Genomic DNA, 24335 nt, shown 5'->3' on the forward strand with positions numbered 1-24335 from the left:
CATTTTCAGAGCCTGAGCGTGACACGTGCTTCCTCAAACATTGACAATCACGTTGTTACTACATAATTTAAACTCACGTTGATAGTATTATATTTCGTATTTTTTTGTACGTCGGATTATTTGTAAGCGGGGGTGGGGCCCACACATCGAGATTTTTTTGGAACACGTGACAAGTTATATGAATCACATATGTGAAGTTAAACACAACTCAAGAAGGACCCTTGAGCCAAATCAAAGTGGAAGTCCTCCAAACAAATATTTTTAAGTAACGTTTTCGGGTGATCTGACTTCGAGGGGCAAACACGGTATTATAAGTTTGGAATTTGGAAAAATACCAAGAAATAGAAGTTGTATATAATTGAATTATCTTTCCAACCATAGGTCGTGGGTCCATAGGAGACATCGGGATAAGGAGATATGGACGTTGTAAGGAAGGAAGGTCAGTGGGCTAGGCCCAATCCGGACCCAACCGGGTTAGGCCAATGACCCATGTTTATTTAAGTGATATATCAGCCTTTTCTCCTCATTTTTCAGAACAAAACACCCAGAAAATTCTGGAGAAAAAGAGAGAAGAGAGCTTAGAGAGAAAAGATCAATTTTGACCAAAATCTGAGCCCCGAATCCCGAAGCCCGTGAAGAGAAAAGTGTTCTATGTTGCATTGCCTCCAATTTGAGCTAAAAATCAACCAAAAAGAATGGGGTAGACGTGGTGGCTGCACACTTGAGGTAAGATTAAGGTTCCTTTTCATTGCTAATAAGTTTATTTAGAGTTCTACCGAACTAGAACGGAGAAAATAGTGTGATAAATTCGTTTGTTGGCGTTGTGAATTATGGAATGAGATTTGAAGAGAATTTTGAATGAAAATAAATGTATTCAACTTGTAGAATGTGGAGGATGTCGTTATTGATGTTGTTAGTATTAATTTCTGTCACGGCCCGACTAGGGGCCGTGACGAGTACCCGATACTTGTACCGAGCACCCCTTATCTATCATATTACCTTTACCTCATGGCAAGCCGTGTAAACAGAGCCATATTTTTTTTTCCTTTCTGAACACTAACATTAGCAGCGTCACCATAAACATAAGTAGTAAGCTTTCCGCTATCGCGTTATACCGGGACGCGAACAATTCAAAATACAACACATCTAACTGTACATAGCTGACTGTGCATATCTGTCTACGAGCCTCTAGACATAGTACACTTATATATAGAAAGGGCCGAGTATTGTCGTGCCCGAATGAGGCTCCGAAACAACTGGAGCGCTGTCAAGTGTGGCTGGTAGAGCTTCTAAGGATCACGTCCACCTGTCTGCTGACCTGCGCGGCATGAAACGCAGCGTCCACAAGAAGGGACGTCAGTACGAATAGTGTACCGAGTATGTAAGGCATAAAAGATAATATAAACAGTAACAAAGAGTACGATTAACAATATCATGGAGTCATAGGACATATAACGGGGCAGGAAAGTGACTTGTACGTGGGAAGGCCTCTGTTTCAGGCCGACTATCATGTAGTCTTGTCCTTTTCTCTTTGAGACATTTCTTTCTCGTAGACACAGAAAATAGGATTTATATCGTGTCATATTTTATCATATTATGTGCTGCTCTATCATAGTGTGTCGTATCACGTCATGTCGTAGCATCTCATATCATAGTATATCTTGGCATAGCGTATCATGTCTTAGCATTGCCCCTTTTTCAGAACACGGTGTTCCTTATTCTCGTATACAGAAAACAGTACAATTCGGTAAACGGTATCTTTACTCACATTTACAGACGCCGAATACATCGGCTCTCCCAACCCCCCCTCTCCAACGGTGTCCCAACACATCATATCATATATATCATACATCATATATATACAGACGCCGCGTACGACTCTCCCATATCCCGCGTCCGGGCATCCCGCGTCCAGGATGAAATCCAGCTGAATCAGGTGGTGATATAACAGTGGCCCTTCCCCTTTCCCCATACATATACGTGTACATTTACTTCTCTATTACACATATACATGTCTTATATACAAATACTTGTCCTATATACATATACATGTCTATACACATATCCCTGTATCATATAACCAGCATGCACGGGAGTCTAAAGAAAGTTACGTCTATCGGAGTGACATAAAGTCGGTAACCTCCGATTACATTATATAATACTCGTGATCGCTTTGTCTCACCTTGAAGGAACGAGTATTTTAAGGTGAGACTATCAACGAAGAATAATATTAAAGTAAACGTAGAATGAAATCGTGGGCATCATAGATGACAGTTCATAGACTTTGAAACCTTTAGAAAATAAAGTCATAGCTAGGAAATATAAATAGGATTCAAAAATTAGTTTATCATTTTCATGTTTACATAAGATACTTAGCTTAGTCATCTTAGTCATAGAGTCGTTCCGGTAGTACGTATCATAGGCATATCCTCTTATGTAACATCATTGTTATCATTATCGTCATGGAAGTGCCCTCGTTAGAGGAGTCATAGTACTTATCATTTGGTAACGAAATCGGGATCAAAGGTTCCCTTTGGATTCACTTCAAGTACGTCAAGCAAGACTGTAAGGAAAATCTGAGAGTAACGGGCCCACCTCGGGCCGGATGGGGTGGCGTATATGATTTACATATGTTACGTGTCATGTCATTACTTGTGAGGGTACTAGGGTAATCGGGTCCCACTTATGCAAGTTCTAAGGGTTTAAGAGGTCTTTCCATCATTTGCACACTTCCTAGTTCAATTCTATTGAACAAAAAGTGGAAAACTTTAGGTGAGGATTCCGGGGACTAGGGTTGTCCCCGAGGCTCGTACCCGACTTATTACATCTAAGACATGCCATAGAAAGAAGGGTGAAGCCTTACATACCTCTTTCCGCTCCTTTTGCTACTCCAAATTCACGTTGCAATCTCGTGAAAATCTGCAATTTGGTCATGTTTACCAAAACTCTTATTAGGATACTTAGAGTTAGAATCTTAAGGAAACACTTGGCTACCGAAATTTCGGCAGCATTTCCTCTGTAAATATACCATCCTCGACATTCAACATAGCCAAATCCTCATCAACCACAATCCGGGAATTCAAACCCGGCCAAACTATTAACATAATTCAACAACTACACTAGCGATTCACATATTTCATTCAATACACATGATCTCAATTTACCACTTTCTTCAAAACCTTCCGACTTCAATGAACACAATAACAACCTTATAGTATACATTCCAACGACATCATACCAATATCACTACATGCTATCCATGCAAGAACATTATTTTTTTTCAATTCACACAACCTCCCAATTACCAAGACTTCATCAAACTTATCAAGTCTCTAGTTGCGATATAAAATCTACAACACAACAACTAAGATATTAATTACAACTTGCTCATTATTCCTCAACAATTCAACACACATACATGGTTACATATGCCATATACACGGCCACATATGCCATGCACACACACACGGCTCCAACACGCATACACCACTACAATCTCTCCAAACTCACTTAGCTTCCATTATCAATATAGTATTCACAACAACAACAACCAAACACTAGACAAAATAATTGAAATATGATGCCTACACATATACATATATGCACGGCCATATACTATATTTCTCTCCTTCGTGAATTTCATCTATTTTAGCATACTACAACATATATAAACCATGTATAACACATAAAACAAGATTAGAATTCACCTTTCTTCTTCAACTTCTCACTTGACTACAACTTGGTGACTTGAATGATTATGAATCTTTCTTGCTCCAACAACAACTCCACCTTGTTAAGCACCCTCTACTTGGTAGAAAATGATTTTTGAAAGAATTTTTATCAATTTTCCTTGGAAATTTTTCTATGGCCGAAGGCCTTGAGGGTTTTTCTCCTCCTTTCTTTTGTTCTTCTTTTCTTGAAAATTCTAGAGGTTATGTGATAAGGATGACTTAGTCATCTTATTTATTGACCAAATTTTGTTCAATGTGGGCTTGGACCCTATGCATGGCCGGTTGGGCCTTCCATTTCCTTAAAAAAAAAATATGTCAAGCCCACTTTATATTCTTAGCTAGTTCTTGTAATTTATGGAAACAATTTTTCCAACTTCCAAATTTGCCCTTCGTCGTTCTCCATATTTCCACTTCTAGACTTTTCATAAGCAACTCATGTGCCAAACAAAATAAAATATTGCCTTGCTTGTTGTTTTCCCGCGATTGTCTTGAATTATCCGATTGCATAAAATGCGGGATATAACAATTTCGACTCCCTTACGGAAATAAAATTATTAAATAGTTATATCGCAAATTTGGTTGGTTGAGGAATTTAGAAAATAATGTGTGGGCTGTTTTATGGCATACGTTGGTATTGGAAATATTATGATTAATGTTGGTATTGTTGTTGTTGTTGTTGGTTGCTGAATTGAGAATTCGGGCTAGGCATATAAACAAGGGAGATGCTGCCCGATTTTCGACAGAATATAAAATAGTATGATTTGAAATATGGTACAAATGTGCGATGAAAAGGCTAAAATTAGCATAAATTCCTTTTAAATGTAGACTTACAAGCTTGGACGAATAAGCGTAGCTTATAAGCGGTCGAACAGGTATGTAAGGCTTACCCTTTATTTCTTTTGGCATGTCCTAGAGCCAAATAAGGTATGCTATGTACTCTGGGGATTACTCTATTCTTTGATTCTGAGTTTGTTACGATTCTTATTCACTTCTTGATATGAGTATATTCCATATGATCGATCTTATTATAGGATTGGACAACGAGATGAGCATGAAGAGTTTTGTTCCTAAAAGAGTTCTGTATGTGTTAATGTCCGAAGTTCTATTTGATATATTTCCGTATGGTATTTGAGAGATATTGGTATGACTAATGTCTGGATTTTGATAGCACGTTTGATTATTCCATTGAGTCTTTGATTTATTTTGATACGTACATATGGTTCCAAAAGCTTTATTTGATTCGATCCATAACGATATTCAAAATGTACCTAATATGATTGTTGCTTTGATTTTCTAAAAATAGCTTCTGGAACGTTCAAAAAGGTTTCTGTAGTAAAATGTCCCTAACTTTCGTAAAAGATCTCGGATTTGCTTTGAAATGTTCGTAAAAGTTCTGTGGTAAAAATGTCTGTAACTTTCATATACTAACTCCGATTGACTTGAAACGTGTTTATGATCCTTCGAACCTCGGTAAGTGTATGTATCTATCGAGTCTGGATTTGTGTGCATATGGTTTCGCACTCCTCTGTTTGTGCAAGTCTCAGTATGTTATTCACTGCGTCCCGGGCCAGGTTCTGTTATCGTGCGCCTTCCTCTGCATTGTTCACCGCGTCCCTCTCCCTTGCGGGCCGGGTTCTGTTATATGTATATCTGTATATGATGATATGGGGATGGCGGCCAGGATGGCACATGATGATTCTGTTCACCGCATTCCGCAATAGAGGGCCGGGATCTGTTATCTGCACATATGGTATATGATTCTGACATGCATTGATAATTCTGTTCACCGCGTCCCTCACTAAAGGGTCGGGATCTGTTACATGCATATATGATATATGATTTTGGCATATGATGATTCTGTTCACCGCGTCCCTTACCAGAGGGCCGGGATCTGTTATATGATTCTGTTCACCGCGTCCCTCACGAGAGGGCCGAGATCTGTTATATGCACACATACGATATAAGATTCTGATATACATATTCTGTGTCTGGAAAACAAACATTCTGACACTCTGGATCCGTACTTCTTCTGACATATCACTTCCGCATATATGATTTGTGCTTGGGAAACAATCATTCTGATATTCTGGATCTGTACTTTTTCTGACATATGACTTCTGCATACACGATTTGTGATTGGAAAATAAGCGCTTTGGTAATCTGGATAATGTACTCACTCTTGTACTGTTCGTTTCGATTATGGTTCTGTTTTCTGTATTTCATGGTTTACATGCTCTGTACATATTCCGTACTGACCCCTTACTTTGGGGGCTGCGTTTCATACCGCGCAGGTACACCCAGATGAGTAGAAGTCAATATAGTAGATGTTCCAGCGGCGTTGGGAAGCTCCACTTGTTCCTGGAGTGCTGCCGTGTCAGAGTATATGTGTTATGATTTCTGATAAATGTTAGAGACTTTGCAGACAGAGTCGTGGGTATTGGAAGTCAGTCTGTAAGCGGCTCCATCAGCTGGTGTGTCATTTTGTGTTATGTTATAAAGTCCATGTGGTTACAGATTTTATTTGATTAAAGAAAGATGAAAAGAATATTCTGAAAGCATTTACTATGAATTTCATTTGTATTTGATTTAAAAGTCCAAAGAGATCATGTGTGTAATAAGTGTCTGCGGGTTCGCTTGGCCCTAACTAAGGGTCGGGTGCCCATCGCATCCTGGTAAGGTTAGGGTGTGACATTGCTGCTTTCAAGACCATTCGGTGAGCCCACATTATTTTTCGTGGGGCACCAATCTATCTTTACTTTTCGTATTTTAGTTTCAGACTGCGTCCCAATGAGTTAGACATTTATTTATTATCTTAGAAGCTCCATAGATAGTTGTCAGATTGTGGGTAGTGTGTTGGAGCCTCATATGACTTGTTGAGGCATTTTGCCACGGTTATTAACTGAGTATTTGATTTGACTTCCGCTTAATTATCTCTAAGAATGGTTATGCTTTTATTCAAATATAAATGACTTGTTTCATATTTGTTATGATAGTTGTTTAACAGAAAAGACTAGGTTTTTGTTGATTACAATAAGGTACTTCTGGTGTTGTTCATAGCATCGGATGCCTGTTACGTCCGGGGTCGAGTTTGGGGCGTGACAAGCTTGGTATCAGAGCTTTGATTTAAATGTGTCATAGGAGTTGTCTGTGTCTGTGGAGTTGTGTCTAGTGGAGTCTTCCTTGAGCAACCTGATCACCTGCATAATCGAAAGACTACCAGGGCATTTATAAATGTTTCTCATTCTTCTTTATTCTAGATTGTGCTATAAAACTTGAACTTTCATTAGGATCATTCTGACGTGTTTGTTAATTCATGCCTCGCAGAAATGGCTTTAACTCATGCCGAGTTGCTAACCAAGGGAGTAATGATGCTTCTGATTCATCATCTGGCGGACGAGCCGCTTGGATCACTAACCGCACCACTGCTGAGACTACTGTTGGGGTTGAAAACAACAATTGGAAACCAAGCACCACTGCCAGCACCACCTGCCCCTGTTGCAGGCGTAGCTGATATTGGGTGGATGTAGAATGTGATCCAGATGCTTACCACCCTTGTCGCAGCCCAACAACAATGTGGGGGTGCGGATCCGACACTTGGTGGTGGAGGAAGACTTAAGCACTTTTTGGGGATGAAACCGCCTAAGTTCTTTGGTTTACAGGAAGACGATGATCCTCAATACTTTATGGATGAGACCTTCAAGGCTCTGCGGGCAATTAGTGCCCATGATTCCGAAGCCGTAAAGTTCGCGGCCTATCAGCTGAAATATGTTGTGGGAGGCAGAGCGGGGTAGTAATGCTTTGGCTCCTACTTGGGTTGATTTCTTGGAAGCATTTATAGAGAGATTCTTGTCTGGCGAAGAGTGTTTTGCTATGGCTACTAAGTTTGAGAAGCTTGAACAGGGTATTATAGCTGTTCGTGAGTATAGTTTGAAGTTTACTCGTCTGGCAAGGTATGCAATATTTATGATTCCGACTGAAAAGTACAAGTTGAGCCGATTTGTGTGTGGTTTACTACCACGTATTAAGTCTACATGTGCTGCTGCGGCTATGTCCCCTACTTGTACATTTTTATTCTTAGTTGGGTTCGCTGAACAACAAGAGAACTGGAAGGGCGAAGAGAGGTTAGAGAGGGAACAAAATAAGAAGACCCAATCTGTGGGTGGTTTTAGTTGTTCGTATAATGGAGGGAAAAGAAAAGGGTATTCTACACTTGCTCAGTATGGCGCTTATTCAAGTGCTAGTGTTCTGTCTGGTAGAAAGGGTCAGAGAAATAATAATCAGAGTAGATTCTCGGAGGGTAATAGCTGACATTCATCTGGTTGGGAGGATCGTATTTGTCACCATTGTGGAAGTCATATCAAGAAGGATTGTAGGAAGTGGCTTTGTGAAATGGCTAACTCTTCTAGCCAGAGAAATAATTCATCTGCTCCTGCTACTACTAAAAATCTGCCTGCTGGTAATGCTAATAACACCCCTAATGCTCGTGGTAGCGGGAATGGTAAAGCGGTTGCTAACACCGCCAATGGGGGACAAGCCCGACTTTATGGTTTTACCCGTGGAGAGGCAGCTGAAGCCTCAGATGCTGTTGTTACAACTATTCTCATCGTTTGCTCTTTTGACGCGTATTCATTGATTGACCGGGTTCAAATATCTCTTATGTAACACCATATTTTTCTCTTGATTTTGGGGTGGAGCCTGAACTATTGTTAGAACCCTTTTTTGTGGATACCCCTACTGGTGTTCCCTTTATTGCTTCTAGATTTTATAGAAACTGTATAGTTGTAATTAAAGGCCGCGAGACTATAGCCGACTTGTTTGAATTAGAGATGGTTGATTTTGATGTGATCATGTGGATGGACTGGCTGTCTGAGTGTTATGCAAATGTAGATTGCCGACATAAATTAGTTCGTTTTGAATTCCCTAATGAACCAGTTATTGTGTGGAAAGGTGAAATTTCCAAGCCTCAATGTAGGTTTATTTCTTATCTTAAGGCTTGTAAAATGATCTCGAAGGGATGTATTTATCATCTGGTTGCTATCAACGACACTCAAGTTGTAGTACCCCAATTCGCGTCTGTCCATGTAGTTAATGAATATGCCGAAGTGTTTCCAGAAGATCTTCCGGGTATTCCACCTGATAGAGTTATTGATTTTGGGATCGATGTTATTCCTGATACTCAACCTATCTCTATTCCACCGTATCTTATGGCTCAGGCAAGAGCTACGAGAATTGAAAGACCAATTGAAGGACTTGTTGGATAAAGGCTTTATTCGACCAAGTACCTCTCCTTTGGGTGCTCCAGTCCTATGTATCAAAAAGAAGGATGGATCTATTAGAATGCGTGTTGATTTTCGTTAGCTTAATAAGGTGAATATTAAGAATAAGTATCCTTTGCCTAGGATAGATGATCTGTTTGACCAACTTCAGGGTACTAAATTCTTTTCAAAGATTGAGTTGAGGTCTAGGTATCATCAGCTGAAAATAAAGGAGCAGGATATTCCGAAAATAACTTTTCGTACTCATTAGGAACACTTTGAATTTCTGGTGATGTCTTTTGGTCTGACTAGTGCACCTGCTGCATTTATAGATCTGATGAATCGCGTGTTCAAACCTTTTCTTAATCGTTTCATTATTATCTTTATTGATGATATTCTGGTGTATTCGAAGAGCCGTGAGGAACATGCAGATCACTTGAGAATAACCTTAACAATGCTTAAGGAGAATAAGCTTTATGCAAAATTTTCTAAGTATGAGTTTTGGCTTAACTCTATGGCTTTCTTGGGCCACGTTGTATCTAGTGAAAGTATTAAGGTTGACCATCATAAAATTTCGGCAGTCAAAGACTGGCTGAGACCCACGAGTGCGACGGATATTCGTAGCTTTTTGGGTTTGGCAAGTTACTACCGAAAGTTTGTGGAAGGTTTCTCATCGATAGCCTCACCATTGACGAAACTCATAAGACTGCTAAGTTTCAATGGTCTGAATCTTGTGAAAAGAGCTTTCAAGAGCTTAAGGCGAGATTGGCTCCGACTCCTATTTTGACTTTACCTTCAGGGTCTGGTGGCTATGTAGTTTATTGTGATGCTTCTAGGAGTTTAGGTTGTGTGTTGATGCAGAATGGTAAGGTGATCACTTATGCTTCACGACAGTAGAAGAAGCATGAGAAGAATTATCCAACTCATGATTTGGAATTGGCTGCTGTGGTTTTTGCTTTAAAGATTTGGCATAATTACTTGTATGGTGAGCATCATGATGTCTTCACTGATCACAAGATCTTGCAATACATCTTCAAGCAGCGAGAGTTGAATCTCAGACAGAGAAGGTAGTTAGAGTTGTTGAAAGATTATGACTTGAACATCTTGTATCACCCCGGTAAAGCGAATGTTGTTGCGGATGCTTTGATCCAAAAATCTATGGGCACATTAGCATATTTGCGTGCTCAGGATATGCCGATGGGCAAGAAAATTTGAAGACTTGCTAGTCTTAGGGTCCGACTCGATGAAACTGAAAACAGGGAGTTAGTGGGAATTACGCAAGCGCGATCCGATATTGTGGAGAGAATTAAATCCAAGCAATATGAAGATGGACTTCTAGTGAAGCTGCGAGATGGAGTGTAGAAAGGTGAGTACACTTCATTCACCGTTGGTACAGATGACGATGTTCTATGATTGTAAGGGCACTTATGTGTCCCTGATGTTAATGGCTTCCGACAAGAATTGATGGTGGAAGCGCATAGTTCTAAGTATTCTGGGCATCCGAGATCCACCAAGATGTATAAGGATTTGAAACAACACTATTGGTGGAAGAGCATGAAGGTAGATATCTCTAACTTTGTCGCTAAATGTTTGAACTGTCAGTAGGTGAAGGCCGAACACCAAAGGCTTTGTGGATTGGCTCAAAACATTGAGATTCCCCAATGGAAGTGGGAGGTGATTAATATGGACTTTGTCGTGGGTTTACCCCGCATAAAGACCAAGTTCGATTCTATTTGGGTGATCGTGGATAGACTCACCAAGTCTTCTCATTTCCTTCCTGTGAAGACAACAGATACTGCGACATAATATGCCAACTTATATTTGAAAGAGATCGTCAGATTACATGGGATTCTGACATCTATCATATCTGACAGAGGTACTCAATTCACTGCTCATCTTTGGAGGTCGTTCCAAGAAGGTTTGGGGACTCAAGTGAACTTGAGCCCTGCCTTTCATCCTCAGACGGACGGGCAGGTAGAGAAAACCATACAAACTCTAGAAGACATGTTGCGAGCTTGTGCAATTGATTTTAGAGGTAATTGGGATTAACATCTACCTCTTGTGGAATTCGCGTACAACAATAGTTATCAAGCAAGTATCCAGATGGCCTCATATGAAGCACTTTATGGGAGGCATTGTAGATCTCCAATTGTGTGGTTTGAACCTACTGAAGTAGAACTATTAGGTCCCCACTCAGTTCATGAAGCAATAGAGAAGGTGAACCTCGTTGTGCAACGACTCAAGACAGCTCAGAGTATACAGAAGTGTTATACAGACATGAGGCATTGTGAGCTAGAGTTTTCGGTTGGTGACAAGGTATTCTTGAAAGTATCACCGATGAAGGGAGTAATGCGGTTTTGGTAGAAAGGGCAAGCTTAGTCCTCATTTCATTAGCCCTTATGAGATTGTTAGGAGAATTGGGAAGGTGGCTTATGAGTTGAAGTTACCCTCTGAGATGGCCATGGTGCATCCTGTGTTTCACATTTTGATGTTGAGGTTGTATAAACTTAATCCTTCTCATGTCTTGACTCATGAAGAGATTGAAATCAACGAAGGATTTTCTTTTGAAGAAGAACTGATGCAGTTCTTGGATCGACAAGTTAGGAGGTTTAGAATAAAAGATGTAGCTTCAGTTAAAGTCCTGTGGTGAAATTATAATACCGAAGAAGTGACTTGGAATGCGGAGGAGGACATGAAGAAATATACTCTCACTTGTTCCCTACTCCAGGTTTGTGTTGAATCTTCTGGTTATCGAATGCTTGTGATGGTTTAGGCTAAAAGTGTAAATCCCTCATTTCATGCATATAGGCTAGTTTGGGATAGTTGTAAGGAGTCCTCGTGAGGACCATATGGTTATTGCTAGATTATTAATTGAGTTTGTTTAGGGCAACTTGAGGCTTAGTGAATATCTTTGGCTATGACTTTCATTCGGGGACGAATGATCCTGGGGAAGGGGGGATAATGTAACACTCCGTAAATCCTAGTTAGGTGTGAATGTATTAAATGAGAATTAATGTGACAATTTAGGCATATGAAGTCCTATCAATATGAGTTTGAGTGGAAATAGTTAATTTAAGATCAAGACCAAGTAGTGAAGTTCATAAGAGTTTTTAAACTCGTCTAAGTTGTTGTTGATCTGGTTTGTAGGCAATTTCGTTAAAATACGTTGATAATTTTGGAAAGCTTCCTTGAATGGAAGTTGTATATCTTTGGAATACCGTTCCAATGATATAAAGTGGAGCTTAAACAAAGTTGTGAGTAAAAGGTTATGACTGTTTTACTGAAGCCTATCTGGGACGCCGGTTGCGATGCGACCGCTAACTCAGAATGTGATGCCGCAAACTCAAGATGCGACGTCGCATATTGGCCAAATTTTGAAAGTTTCTGGAGTGAAATTTCATCCATAATGCGGCCCGTATGCGGCTGCAAACTCGAGATGCGACCGCAAACTCACCTTAGCAAACTCAAGTGGGAAATTTTTGTATAAGAACGTAATTTTCTTGAAATTTCCAAACCCACGTCATTCTTGGCCGACTATTTGAGGATAATAGACCCTAGAACTTTTCCAAACCTTACATGGTGAGTTCGTAATCATCTTATGATTAGACTATATCAAAGTAACAAGAATGAACACTAGTTCATCTTCCAAAAACCCTAGATTCTTGAAACCTACGAAAAAGAAGAAGAAAGGAACGTTGAAGACTTTGAGATTCCTTCAAGAAGGTATGATACTTGATTTTCTTGATGTTATTGAAAGGAATTAGACTGGTGTAGGTTATCCTACAGGATTAGAGTCTATGAATGATTTATGAAGTGTTCAAGAACACGTTCTAGACATGAAAACCCTAGTTTTTCTATAAAGGGGAATATGAGTAGAATTAGATTAAAGCTATAATCTTTCTCATCTAAAACCATTGTAATGTGATTGTAGAGAGCGGGATTTAAGGTATGTCTATATTTCAAAAATCATCTTTTCAAGTATGTCTACTTTTGATGTACGTTTATATTGTGAAAGCATGATTTGTATTTGAGAATCCTTCCTTGATTGTTTGTATAAGTTAAAACCCTAGTTTGGTGGTTGTTCTTTGTTAAACTTCTTTTATAACTAAAAGATGACAATTGATCAAGGACATACGCGTGTAGGGTCAAGCCCACATCGAACCTTAAATGAATGAAACTCTTCCAATGAACACGTTTTGCCCGTTATGGGATGATTGGAGTTTATTTCTAAAAGACTAAAGTTTCAAATGTGTTGTGAAATTGAATATATTATTTGAACATGATTTCTAAACGGAATGTGACATGAAATACCTCTATTGTGAGAAGATGATTTGAGAAGTGAATTCGGCTATAAGTCCTGATTGATGATTCGTTTATATGCCATGATTGTAATTGTTTGTGTTTGGGTCTGTATGGGCAAGCTGTACTAGTCCAGAGGATGATTGGCCGTTATAGTTCCTAACGTATCGATACGATTATTGCTGTGTTAGTCCAGAGGACGATTGACCTCCGAGGCGTGTAGGCCGATGCATCTATTGCTGTGCTAGCCAGAGGACGATTAGCCTCCGTGGTTTCCAAGCCCGGAGTATCCATTGATTGATTTTCCTGTGAGTGGATTGTTCCTTATTTTGGTTGCCTGTGAATGGATTGTTTCGTATCTTTATTGCATGTGAGTGGCTTATAGAAACCTTGAGTTCGTAATGAAACACACAATGATGTGAACGGTAACATAAGTGGAACTTGATGTATTCCTGTATGTTGACTCTTATTGGTGATTTCCCTAGTTTACTGGCTTACTTATTCTGTGTTGTTTGAACTGTTCCTTTTGATATCGTTTTATTAAATTTACTACCTTACTTTTGTTTTATTAACTATTTCCCCTTAGACATCCACTGAGTACCCAGTACTCAGGCATGCCATTGTTGTTTTTGATGGTGTGTCAGGTAACAGAGAAGAGCAGGTTCGTGATACGCCTATGACTTAGGAGAACTTGCTGCTTTCGAGACCATTCGGTGAGCCCACATGATTTTTCGTGGGGCACCAATCAATCTTTGCTTTTCGTATTTTAGTTTCCAGGCTGTGTCCCGATAAGTTAGACATTTATTCATTATTAGAAGCTCCATAGATAGTTGTCAGATTATGGGTAGGGTGCTGGAGCCTTGTATGACTCGTTGAGGCATTTTGCCATAGTTATTAACTGAGTATTTGATTTGACTTCCGCTGAATTATCTCTAAGAATGGTTATGCTTTCATTCAGTTATAAATAATGTGTTTCATATTTATTAAGATAGTTGTTTAACAGAAAAGACTAGGTGTTTGTTGATTACAATAAGGTGCTTCTGGTATTGTTCATAGCATTGGATACCTGTTACGTCCAGAGTCGGGTTTGGAGCGTGACAGGAAAATAGAATGGAAAAGATGGAGGGCAGAAAATGAGAAAGAGGAGACAAATAAGTGCAAGAAGGCTATGGTGGTAGCCTGGGGTTCTGATGAAGACTCTGAAGATGAAGCTGATCATACTGTTCTCATAGCTGATGATCATTCAGGATCAGATACTGAGGACGACATCAAAGTAAATACGTATGAGTTCAAAGAAAATATAGGAATGTGCTCAAAGAAAAAACTAAAGTTCTTGATAAATTAAATTAAATGATAAAATTGACGAATACCAAGAGATGAGCACAGGAAGGGTTGAGTCACTCTGTGAAATTGTGAGCTTAAAGGATCAAATAATGAGTCGTGAAGCTAATTAAAATAAAGCTAAAAAGGAGAACTCTTTGTTGAGAGAATAGGTTGCTCAACTTAGTTCATCAGTCTTGGCTCTTCAATCCGAGGTTTTGAAGCTAACACTTAAATTAGGGAAGCAAAACTTGGCAGATGAGCAATGTGGGATTGAGTCTGATTTGAAAAGAGTAAAGAAGGAGCTGCACCTTGAAAGGGAAAAATCCAAAGATATTAACTCAAAATTGCTTAGAACGGTGCATGATCTTGAAAGAGCGAATCGTTGGACTGAAGCATCTCAATTACCCTTAAATCTCACAAGTCGAACATATAACATGACTATAGGATTGGGATTTGACATAACACTTAAACAAAAGTGTTAGAAGAAGAGCTATGCACTCTATGTGGTAAGATGGGACATAGTAAGACCGAATGTCCAGTGCACATGAGCTAAAGGGTGTGAAATCTTAATATTGCAAATAGAAACACGAAGTCAATCAAGAAGGAAAAATTGGTGTGGGAAATAGGTTTGTTTGGGCTTTGCCTGAATAGACAAAGAAAGAGATGATCCATCAAATGGTCAATGAAAAGGGACCCACACTTGCCTGGGTACCTAAAACTAATCATTAATTGTTATGGCAGGTAAGAGGGGCAGAAGAGAAAGCTAGAATGATAGATTAACACTACTTTCTCAAGACATAAAAAGAACTTACAACGTTAAAATCGCTGCAAAAGGAGTATGTTTTTTCTGCCTAAAACAAGAAGGCTATCAGATAGGGGGAATCTTAGGTGGAATAGGTAGATGAACATGGTCTATCACTGAAAGGAATATACTGCACAGAGACAGGTCGAACATACAAGGCAACAACCACAACATCAAGCCTAGGGCACATCATCAGAAAGTGTAAGATCATAAAAAATGGCAAGGTTCTCATGTGACCTTAAAACAGGTTGAGGAAATTGTTCCTCAGGAATAATGAAGATGGTCAACAAGAACAAGTGGTTCAACCTGATCCAGTAGAATGTAAAAATAAATTGATTGTTGCTCAATCATCAAATAAAGAAGAATATCAATGGATTGCGATAGGTATGTCTATTGAAAAGCAAAAAACACAGGTGGTTAGATATTTATATTGTGATTGATATGGCGGAAAAGATGAAGGTGCTGGGTACAATTATTTTGTGTGATTCCACAACTGCTAAAATGTGCTTATAATACCGTGGCTGATTATGCTAAAGATTGTTCTCAATTAACTTACATATTAAATATTCATGTTAGTATTAAGGATGATTAAAGCTGCACATATGATTCCCAAAAATTTGACTAGGAAAGTTGTCCAGGATAGTATGAGTCTACAAGTAAATAGAAATTGTCACGCCCCAACCTTGGTGAGGCGTGATTGACACTCGACACCTTACGGAAACCGAGCGAACTAACTGACAACTCGCATCCTCTATGTCTCAAATGGCAAAATAAGGCCAAGAAGGACAACTATGGATATAATATCATGCGTACGTATATATACAATGGGCCTGCGATGTCCACATATCAACTAACAAAACATAACTGAGCTGTACACAGGAATCTGTTTGCAAAGCCTCTATGAACATGACTGAAGTACACAAGTCGGGACAGGGCCCTCTTGTCACAAAAAACATATAAAACTCAGACTCGGCAATACTCCAGGAAGAAATGAAGCCTACCAATCAAAACAGGTACCTGAAAGCAGCCTACCGCGGAAGATCCTCATCCCGTCTATCTACACTTGCGGGCATGAACGCAGCGTCCACAAGAAAGGACGGCAGTACGAATAATGTACCGAGTATGTAAGGCAGAAATGTAATATAATCAACATATGCCGCAAAGCAATAGGATAAGAATCAACCTAGTACTTCTGACTTACCAATGAGAATCTAGTACGCATGTCTCTTAATACTCTCATATCTTTAATTGCATCTATGAACAATATTGTATCTCTAACTTACTTACTGTCCTAGTGCTAACTGCCCAACTGATAAGTGGTAACTGCCTGACCGGCCGTAGCACGGTGGTATAATGCCCATCCAATTATCACCCTACGGTAGAGCGCAACTGCCCGACTAATCAATGGTAATTACCTAGCCGGCCGTAGCTCGGTGGTAATAACTGCCCAACAAGCCGTAGCATGGTGGTAAACACATATCTGCCCAACCGTCCGTAGCATAGTGGTAACATCTGCCCGACTGGTCGTAGACCAATGGTAATTATAATCAACATCATACCTAAACTTCTACAAGTAATCTCTATACACTTCCCATGGTAATCACTTAACCCGTAGGGTCCACATAATCACATAAGACTTATAAGCACAGCTCAGACTATTAGTACTTCATCCCACTTGACTAGACTATAACCAATTCGTAAGATACAACATGAACCTCTCTTCGAACATTAAGTACCTCATTAGAGATCCTCTGCTAGCACTCTATTCTTGTCCTATAAAACATTCCTTAAGAACCTGTTCCTAAACTCATTGGATTATTATTATAGGACCGTCATCATGAACACGTCTCACCTTAAAGGAACTGTCACGACCCGACTAAGGGCCATGACGGGTACCCGGGGCTAACCACCGAGCACCACTCATATTAATCGTAATCATACTCATTCTGTGATCATTCGTTAATAACCTGCTTATAATCATAGGGAAACCATTTTCATTTGAAACATAATTACTTTTATATACATAAGCCCTCTGGCTATCAAAATAATACATATGGGAAAAATCGTGAGACCATAATACCCACACACGCGTATCTACGAGCCTCTACTAGAGTACTAGACATATGGACGGGACAGGACCCCGTCGTGCCCAAAATAGATATATACATAAAATCATAAGCAATGGCACCTCCGGAACAATAGAGTGCTCTCAAGTCTGCTGATAGCTCCTATGAGTCTGGATCACCTCCCTGTCTACCTGTGAGCATGAACACAGCGTCCAAAGAAAAGGACGTCAGTACCAGCATTGTACTGAGTATGTAAGGCTTAAATAAAATGAGCATAATAAAGAAATCCTGAAACATAAGGTGAAAACATAACCTGCTTAGCCTTTAAAAATAAAAGCATTTTAAACACATCACATACATCAACTTATCACATATATAATCCTCGTTTACCCGCGTCCGGTTACCATCATACACCGTCCACTAGTGGTGTCATGTCCAGCCCTCTAAGCACGGTAAAAGCACAAGCAGCCCGCATTAGCGGTGGCATGTCTGGCCATCTAGGCGTGGTAAAATCACAAACAGCCCGCATTAGCGGTGACATGTCCGGCCATCTAGGCGCGGTATAATCGTATCATCGCGTACATTAAATAAACTCATCATAAAACATACATTAGAGTCCTAAAATAATCTATAACCATATCGGGATGACATAAGGTCGAGAACCCCCAATTCTATTATGGGGAAATCATAATCATCATACCTCACCTTGAAGGAACTAGTATCATAAGGTGGGTCTATCAATAATAATTAATGTCATACCATGGGCTTTAAAATCTCTATATAATGTTGACTTATATTTCCCGGAATGTAAGAAAGTCATAGAAGGAAAAAGGGAATCCATTTCATGAGAATCATGCCTTAGAAGGAAGGGACTAGCCTTTCATACCTTGTATCTCTTCAACTCTCTATCGTTCACTCGCGTGCCTCTCTAACTTGCGACTCTACCTTCAAGGGAATTCATACAAAAATTAGGTAATCGATAACATAAGTACATTTGAGCTAAAGCTAATGAAAATTGGTTAACATCTTCCTTTATTTCAATAACTTCCTCCACATAATAATAATAATGATGATAATAATAATTCCCAATATCACAACAACAACCACCATATCTTAACCCACAATTTCATCAAGCTAGACATTATCAATCCCAACATTCCCTATCACTCCTTTATAACCCTAGCTACGGCACCATCCGTGTCAATCCTCATACAATTCCTTTACAACATCTTTACCACCATTAATAGCAAGATTGCACTCATTACATATCAAGAACTATGATTCAAGTCAAGTCATGATTTAAAAATATCTTTATTTTCATACTTGACCCTCATGTTCCCTTTTTCTCCATAATTCAAGTGTTTTAACCCTTCAATAGTTTAAATAACATGGAAGAATCATAATGTCACACCCTAATCTTGATCAGGGTGTGATGGACACCCGACCCTCACTTAGGGCCGAGCGAACCCTCAGACTCTTAGTGCACACATAATCTTCTTAGACTTTTTAAATCAAATAAAGATGGAATACATGGTACATTTTTTTTTCCAGAAACATTCTTTTTATCATTCTCAAATCCAACAAAATCTGTAATCACATGGAATTTATATCATAACACAAAATGACACATCGGCTGATGGAGCCGCTTACAGACTGACTTCCAATACCCACGACTCTGTCTGCAAAGTCTCTAACATCAATCTAGAAATCAGAACATACATATACTCTGACTCGGCAACACTCCAGAAGCAAATGGAGCCCGCCAATCCTGCTGAAACATCTTCTGACGAATCTTCTACTCATCTGTATGTACCTGCGTGGCATGAAACGCAGCCCCCGAAGAAAGGGGGTCAGTACGGAAAATGTACTGAGCATGTAAGACAGAGATCACAGAAAAGGGGCAGAACTGACAGTAAAAATACAGAAACATGTACAATGTCCAGAATATCAAAACTCTTGCCTTGAAAACATAAATCATGCATATCGTTATCACATACCATACCCTGCCCGTTATGGGACTCGGTGGATAAAATCATGTCATCATACTTTCATATCATTATGCATGCGTATACATATATATATATATGAAGTCATACCGTACCCGACCCATTAAGGGACTCGGTAGATAGAATCATGCACGTGCACATCATATATCATACACATACCGTACCCGACCCTCTAGTGAGGCACTCGGTGAATCAAATCATCATATGCCCTCCTTGCCGCCATAACACATCATCATCATCATATCATCATATACATATACCGTACCCGGCCCATTAAGGGACTCGGACAATGTAGAGGAGTGCGCACGATAACATACCCGGCCCGGGACTCGGTGAATAGACATATTGAGCTTGCATGAACAGAGTAGTGAGAAACCATATGCACACAAATCAAGACTCGATAGGTAAGTACATAAACTGACACTTGAGGTTCGTAAACACGTTTCGAGTCAATCGGAGTTCGTATGAAAAAGTTATGGACGTTTTAGTACAGAACGTTTTTTCAGACGTTTCAGAAGCCATTTTTGGAAAATCAAAGCAACAATCATGTTAAGTACCTTTCGAATATCATTATGGATCAAATCAATATGCCGACATCATATATCATATATACATATAACAGATTCATGCATGCATACTCATAGAACATCAAACAGTGTATTGCTGCGGAACGTGCGACCCGATCCATACAATATGTTGCTGCGGAACGTGCAGCCCGATCCATAATTATATTATATTACTGCCGAGGAACGTTCGGCCCGATCCAAGACTGTATGCAAAAGTTAGAAACATTAATACTTACAGAACCATTTTAAGGACATGAACTCTTATACCTGGTTCGTTATCCAATGAGGCCATAACCTCAACCATACTAAGTATGCTCATATCAATAGGCAAATAAGAATCGTAGACACGTTCGGAAGCATATCCAATAGAACTTGGGAAACCATGGATACGTATCAAAGCCATATGAAACAGCTTATGGAAATCAAGAACGTTAGCCATCCTAGTGGCTCTAAGAATAGGAATCTCTTTGAAATCATACATATACATCATATACTCGTTTCATAGGGATCATGCCAAAAGAAAGAAAGGGTAAGCCTTACATACCTGTGCCACGCCTTATTAGCTACGCTTATTTGTCCTAAACTTGCTTGTCTACATTCAAGAAGATTTTACATAATCATTAGACTCATCGACATATACTTGTCTTAGTATTCCAAATGAGTTCACTTATATTCTACCGAAATTTCGGCAGCATTTCCCCTGTAAACACATCATCCCCGAGAATCTAACTCGGCCAATTTATCAACAACAAACCCGAGAGTGCAACTCGGTCAAATTATCAATAGCAATACAAACAATCATATCTTCCAACTTCAACAATTATTTCAAAATACGTTGTAACATTAACAATTCTTTCTACACAATCCGACGACATTCCATTTTTAATCAATTCAATCACATGAAATCAAGCCAACATCAATGCTTACATATTCAAATACTTGCCCAAGACCTTACAAACACAATTCGAGAATACTTCAAACAAGTCATACAATATTCAAAACAATCTAGCCAATGTCCTATTTCACCGGAAACCTTCCAAAAGCAACAACACACTTCCTTCTTTCAAATTTAATTACAACAACCCAACTTACAATCTTCCAAACACATGTCTCATTTCCAATATTCATGAATTATATTTACAACATACACATTAGCAACTCTATTCTTATAATTATAAGGAACCATACTAATGTCACATTAACTTCTTCCATAATCCACAAACGATTACAACTTCATTTTCAACCATTAAAACCTCATTTTACATCATAGAATCCACAACACAACAACAATCAAATTACTAAATCAAAATCAATTCATTTGTTCTACACAATACAACTACATTCGGCCACAACATCAGCCCACACGGCTACAACATAGCATCCACACTTTCATGAATTTCATCCATTTCTTCACTCTACAACACATACAAACCACCCATAACATATAAAAGAAGATGAAACCTTACCTTTTTCACTTAGTTCTTCAACTTGGCTAGAATTATGCCTTGCAAGAATGAATGGGTTTATTGCTCCAACAACCAGTCCATGTTAATTAGGGCCTTCAACTTGCTTGGAACACTAGGAGAAAACAATTTTTCTTGATGAATTTCCATGGCACTAAATTTTCTTGCCATGGCCGAACCTAGCTCCTCTTCTTTCTTTTTCTTTCTTTTTCTCTAAGCTTCTTGAATCTTCCCAAATGTTGAAGATGAATAAGATGATATACTTATCATCTTTTGGACCATTTATTTTAAACTTCCATATGGGCCAAGGCCCACTATAACTTGGACGGCCACATGGCCATTTGTTTCAAGCCCATTTTTTTTTTTTTTTGTAATTCATGAAAAATTATTTTCCTAATTCCAAATTTGCCCTCAGCCTTCCTCATTATTTCCATGAGCCATCTTGTGAATTTCCCTTTTTACCCTTAGCCTTTCTCAATATTTTCATACCAATAGTATTCATAAATAATATTCACAAATAACTTGCACACTAAAATAGTTTTGAAAAATGGTCTTGCCTTCAACGTACCACGACTACCTCGAAATATCCGAACGTACAAAGTACGGGCTATAACACATAAAACATACCTTATCACTTGGAAATAAGCCTTGAGTTACTCCACCCCATTAGAATGAAATCCTCCGCTTGCATGCCAAAGAAATTCTTACCCTTCACAAACCCTAATAGGCTTCCTAGTATTTGAATCTCTTAATTCTTGGCTTTGATCTTGCCTTTTTGGTATAGATTGTTATGAAAATGGAGGGAGGGTTTTTGGAGGGTTCTAGAGAGATATAGAATCTGCTTTTTGTGGAAAATAATGAAATAAAACGTGGGTTCTTATATTTATAGACAGGGCTGGAAACTTCCAGATCGGCGGGTCGACGAGCAGGGTCGACGGCTCGTCAACAGTCAACGACTCGTCGACGTGCGCCGTCGATCCTCCGACTGAGATGTCTGATCGCAGAACCTCGTCGACAGTGCCAGGCGACTACTCGTCGACGTGTTGACGGTCCGTCCCTTGGGCCGTCGACGCTGACTGGTGTAAGAAGTTTCCTGAACTGCTCTGATTCAATTCGTTTCACTTCCAATTCCCTCGAAATGTCCAGAATACATACTTATACACCTGTACACATACCAAGAAAAATATTTAATAACCAAGACTTTGGTGCGGGCTACTGTACCGACGGTGTACACCACCAATAAGCCGAAATTTCCTTGAAATAAAATGGGAGGTGTAACAGGAACAAAGTTATAAGATGAGATCAACATCAATGAATAACAATAATAGCCATGAAACAAGCTCAAGGATATCACAAGAACATCGGGAACTGTAAGCTTTGGTAGTTTCAGAAACAAGGTTATTGAAGATGTCATAAATAGGTTCACAACAAAGGAATCATGCGTTAAGAAAGAAAGGTTTAGCCTTAACATACCTGGAAGCTTACTTTCCGACTTTTCAACCTACCTCCTGTCTTGCAATCTAGTTATAATCGTTCATAGTCTCGTAATCCACATATAAGACCATTCATACTATTGTTAGGCGCACCATCTTAAACTTATCTCAAGCCTTTAATTAAAATTCATTTGTAATCTGCCAAAATTCGGGCAGCATCACCCCTGTTTATATGCCTAGCCCAAAATCACGATCCAACTACCAACAACAACAACAACAACAATAACAACATCAACAACATCATTTCCAACACAATCATGTTCCATAAACATCCCACATGATGTTTTTCAAGTTCCACAACTTATGACTTCGTTATACGACTATTTAACAACTTTATATCAGTAAATAAACCGAAACTAACATTAATAAGAACATATTCATACCTTACTACCGTTAATATTGCGATATCTTCATTTCCCCCCTTGAAATTGAGCCAAAACTCGTCGCTATATGATTTTATTATCACAACTATACACTGTTCGGACTTAAATTCAGAGATTTCACTTAACTTGCGCTAAAACTCAATGGACGGAAGTTGGGGGATTATTCTGGAGAGTTTGGGATATTTTGAGAGGTTTTTGGATGAAAAATTAGGGGTATAACCCCTTTTATAAGGTTCTAAGGTCGGTTCGGGTACTGTAGCAACGCGGCTACTATAGCAACTCGGTTACTGTAGCTCGCGTTTTTGCTCTATCAGCCTAACTTGTAACGTCCATAATTCTCTACACCGATGTCGTATCGACGAGAGGTTTATTGCGTTGGAAACTAGACTCGACGAATTTCATTTTAGAATTTTGAAACACCTTAAAAATCCTAATATACTAGGAGATATACCCATCCAAATTTGACTGAAAATTTTGTCCAAAATTCTACCAATTTTCAAATTTTCGACAAACTTATTTTCTTCAATTTGCTTGGTCCCGGAACCTTTCGAAACTCTCCATACATGATATTTATCATTAATCATACTTGATAATAGTCATGTCCTTTGGTTCCAAGGTTGTCCTTCTCGGTTATGACTTACGAGATCGTAATTCATCCTTTACTTATACAGTATACTTGATAATGCTTCGTTCCTCATAATCCAAAGTTGTTTTACTTAGCCATAGCTCGACATACTTACGTTCAAATTTAATAAGTGCTTCTCTGAAAGTATGGGGTTTAACATCCTCCCTCCCTTTAAAAATATTCGTCCTCGAATGTTAAACTCTGAGGGACATTAGTCCTTCTTCCAGCCACTGCCTTGTCCTTCTGGGCTGCTGTTGCTTTTCTCTTCATAGGCATCGCTAAAATCACAAATATGGTCAGGAGAAAGAGAATCCTCGTAACAC

The sequence above is a fragment of the Lycium barbarum genome, chromosome 5, assembly GCF_019175385.1.
Source record: "Lycium barbarum isolate Lr01 chromosome 5, ASM1917538v2, whole genome shotgun sequence".
NCBI lineage: Eukaryota > Viridiplantae > Streptophyta > Magnoliopsida > Solanales > Solanaceae > Lycium > Lycium barbarum.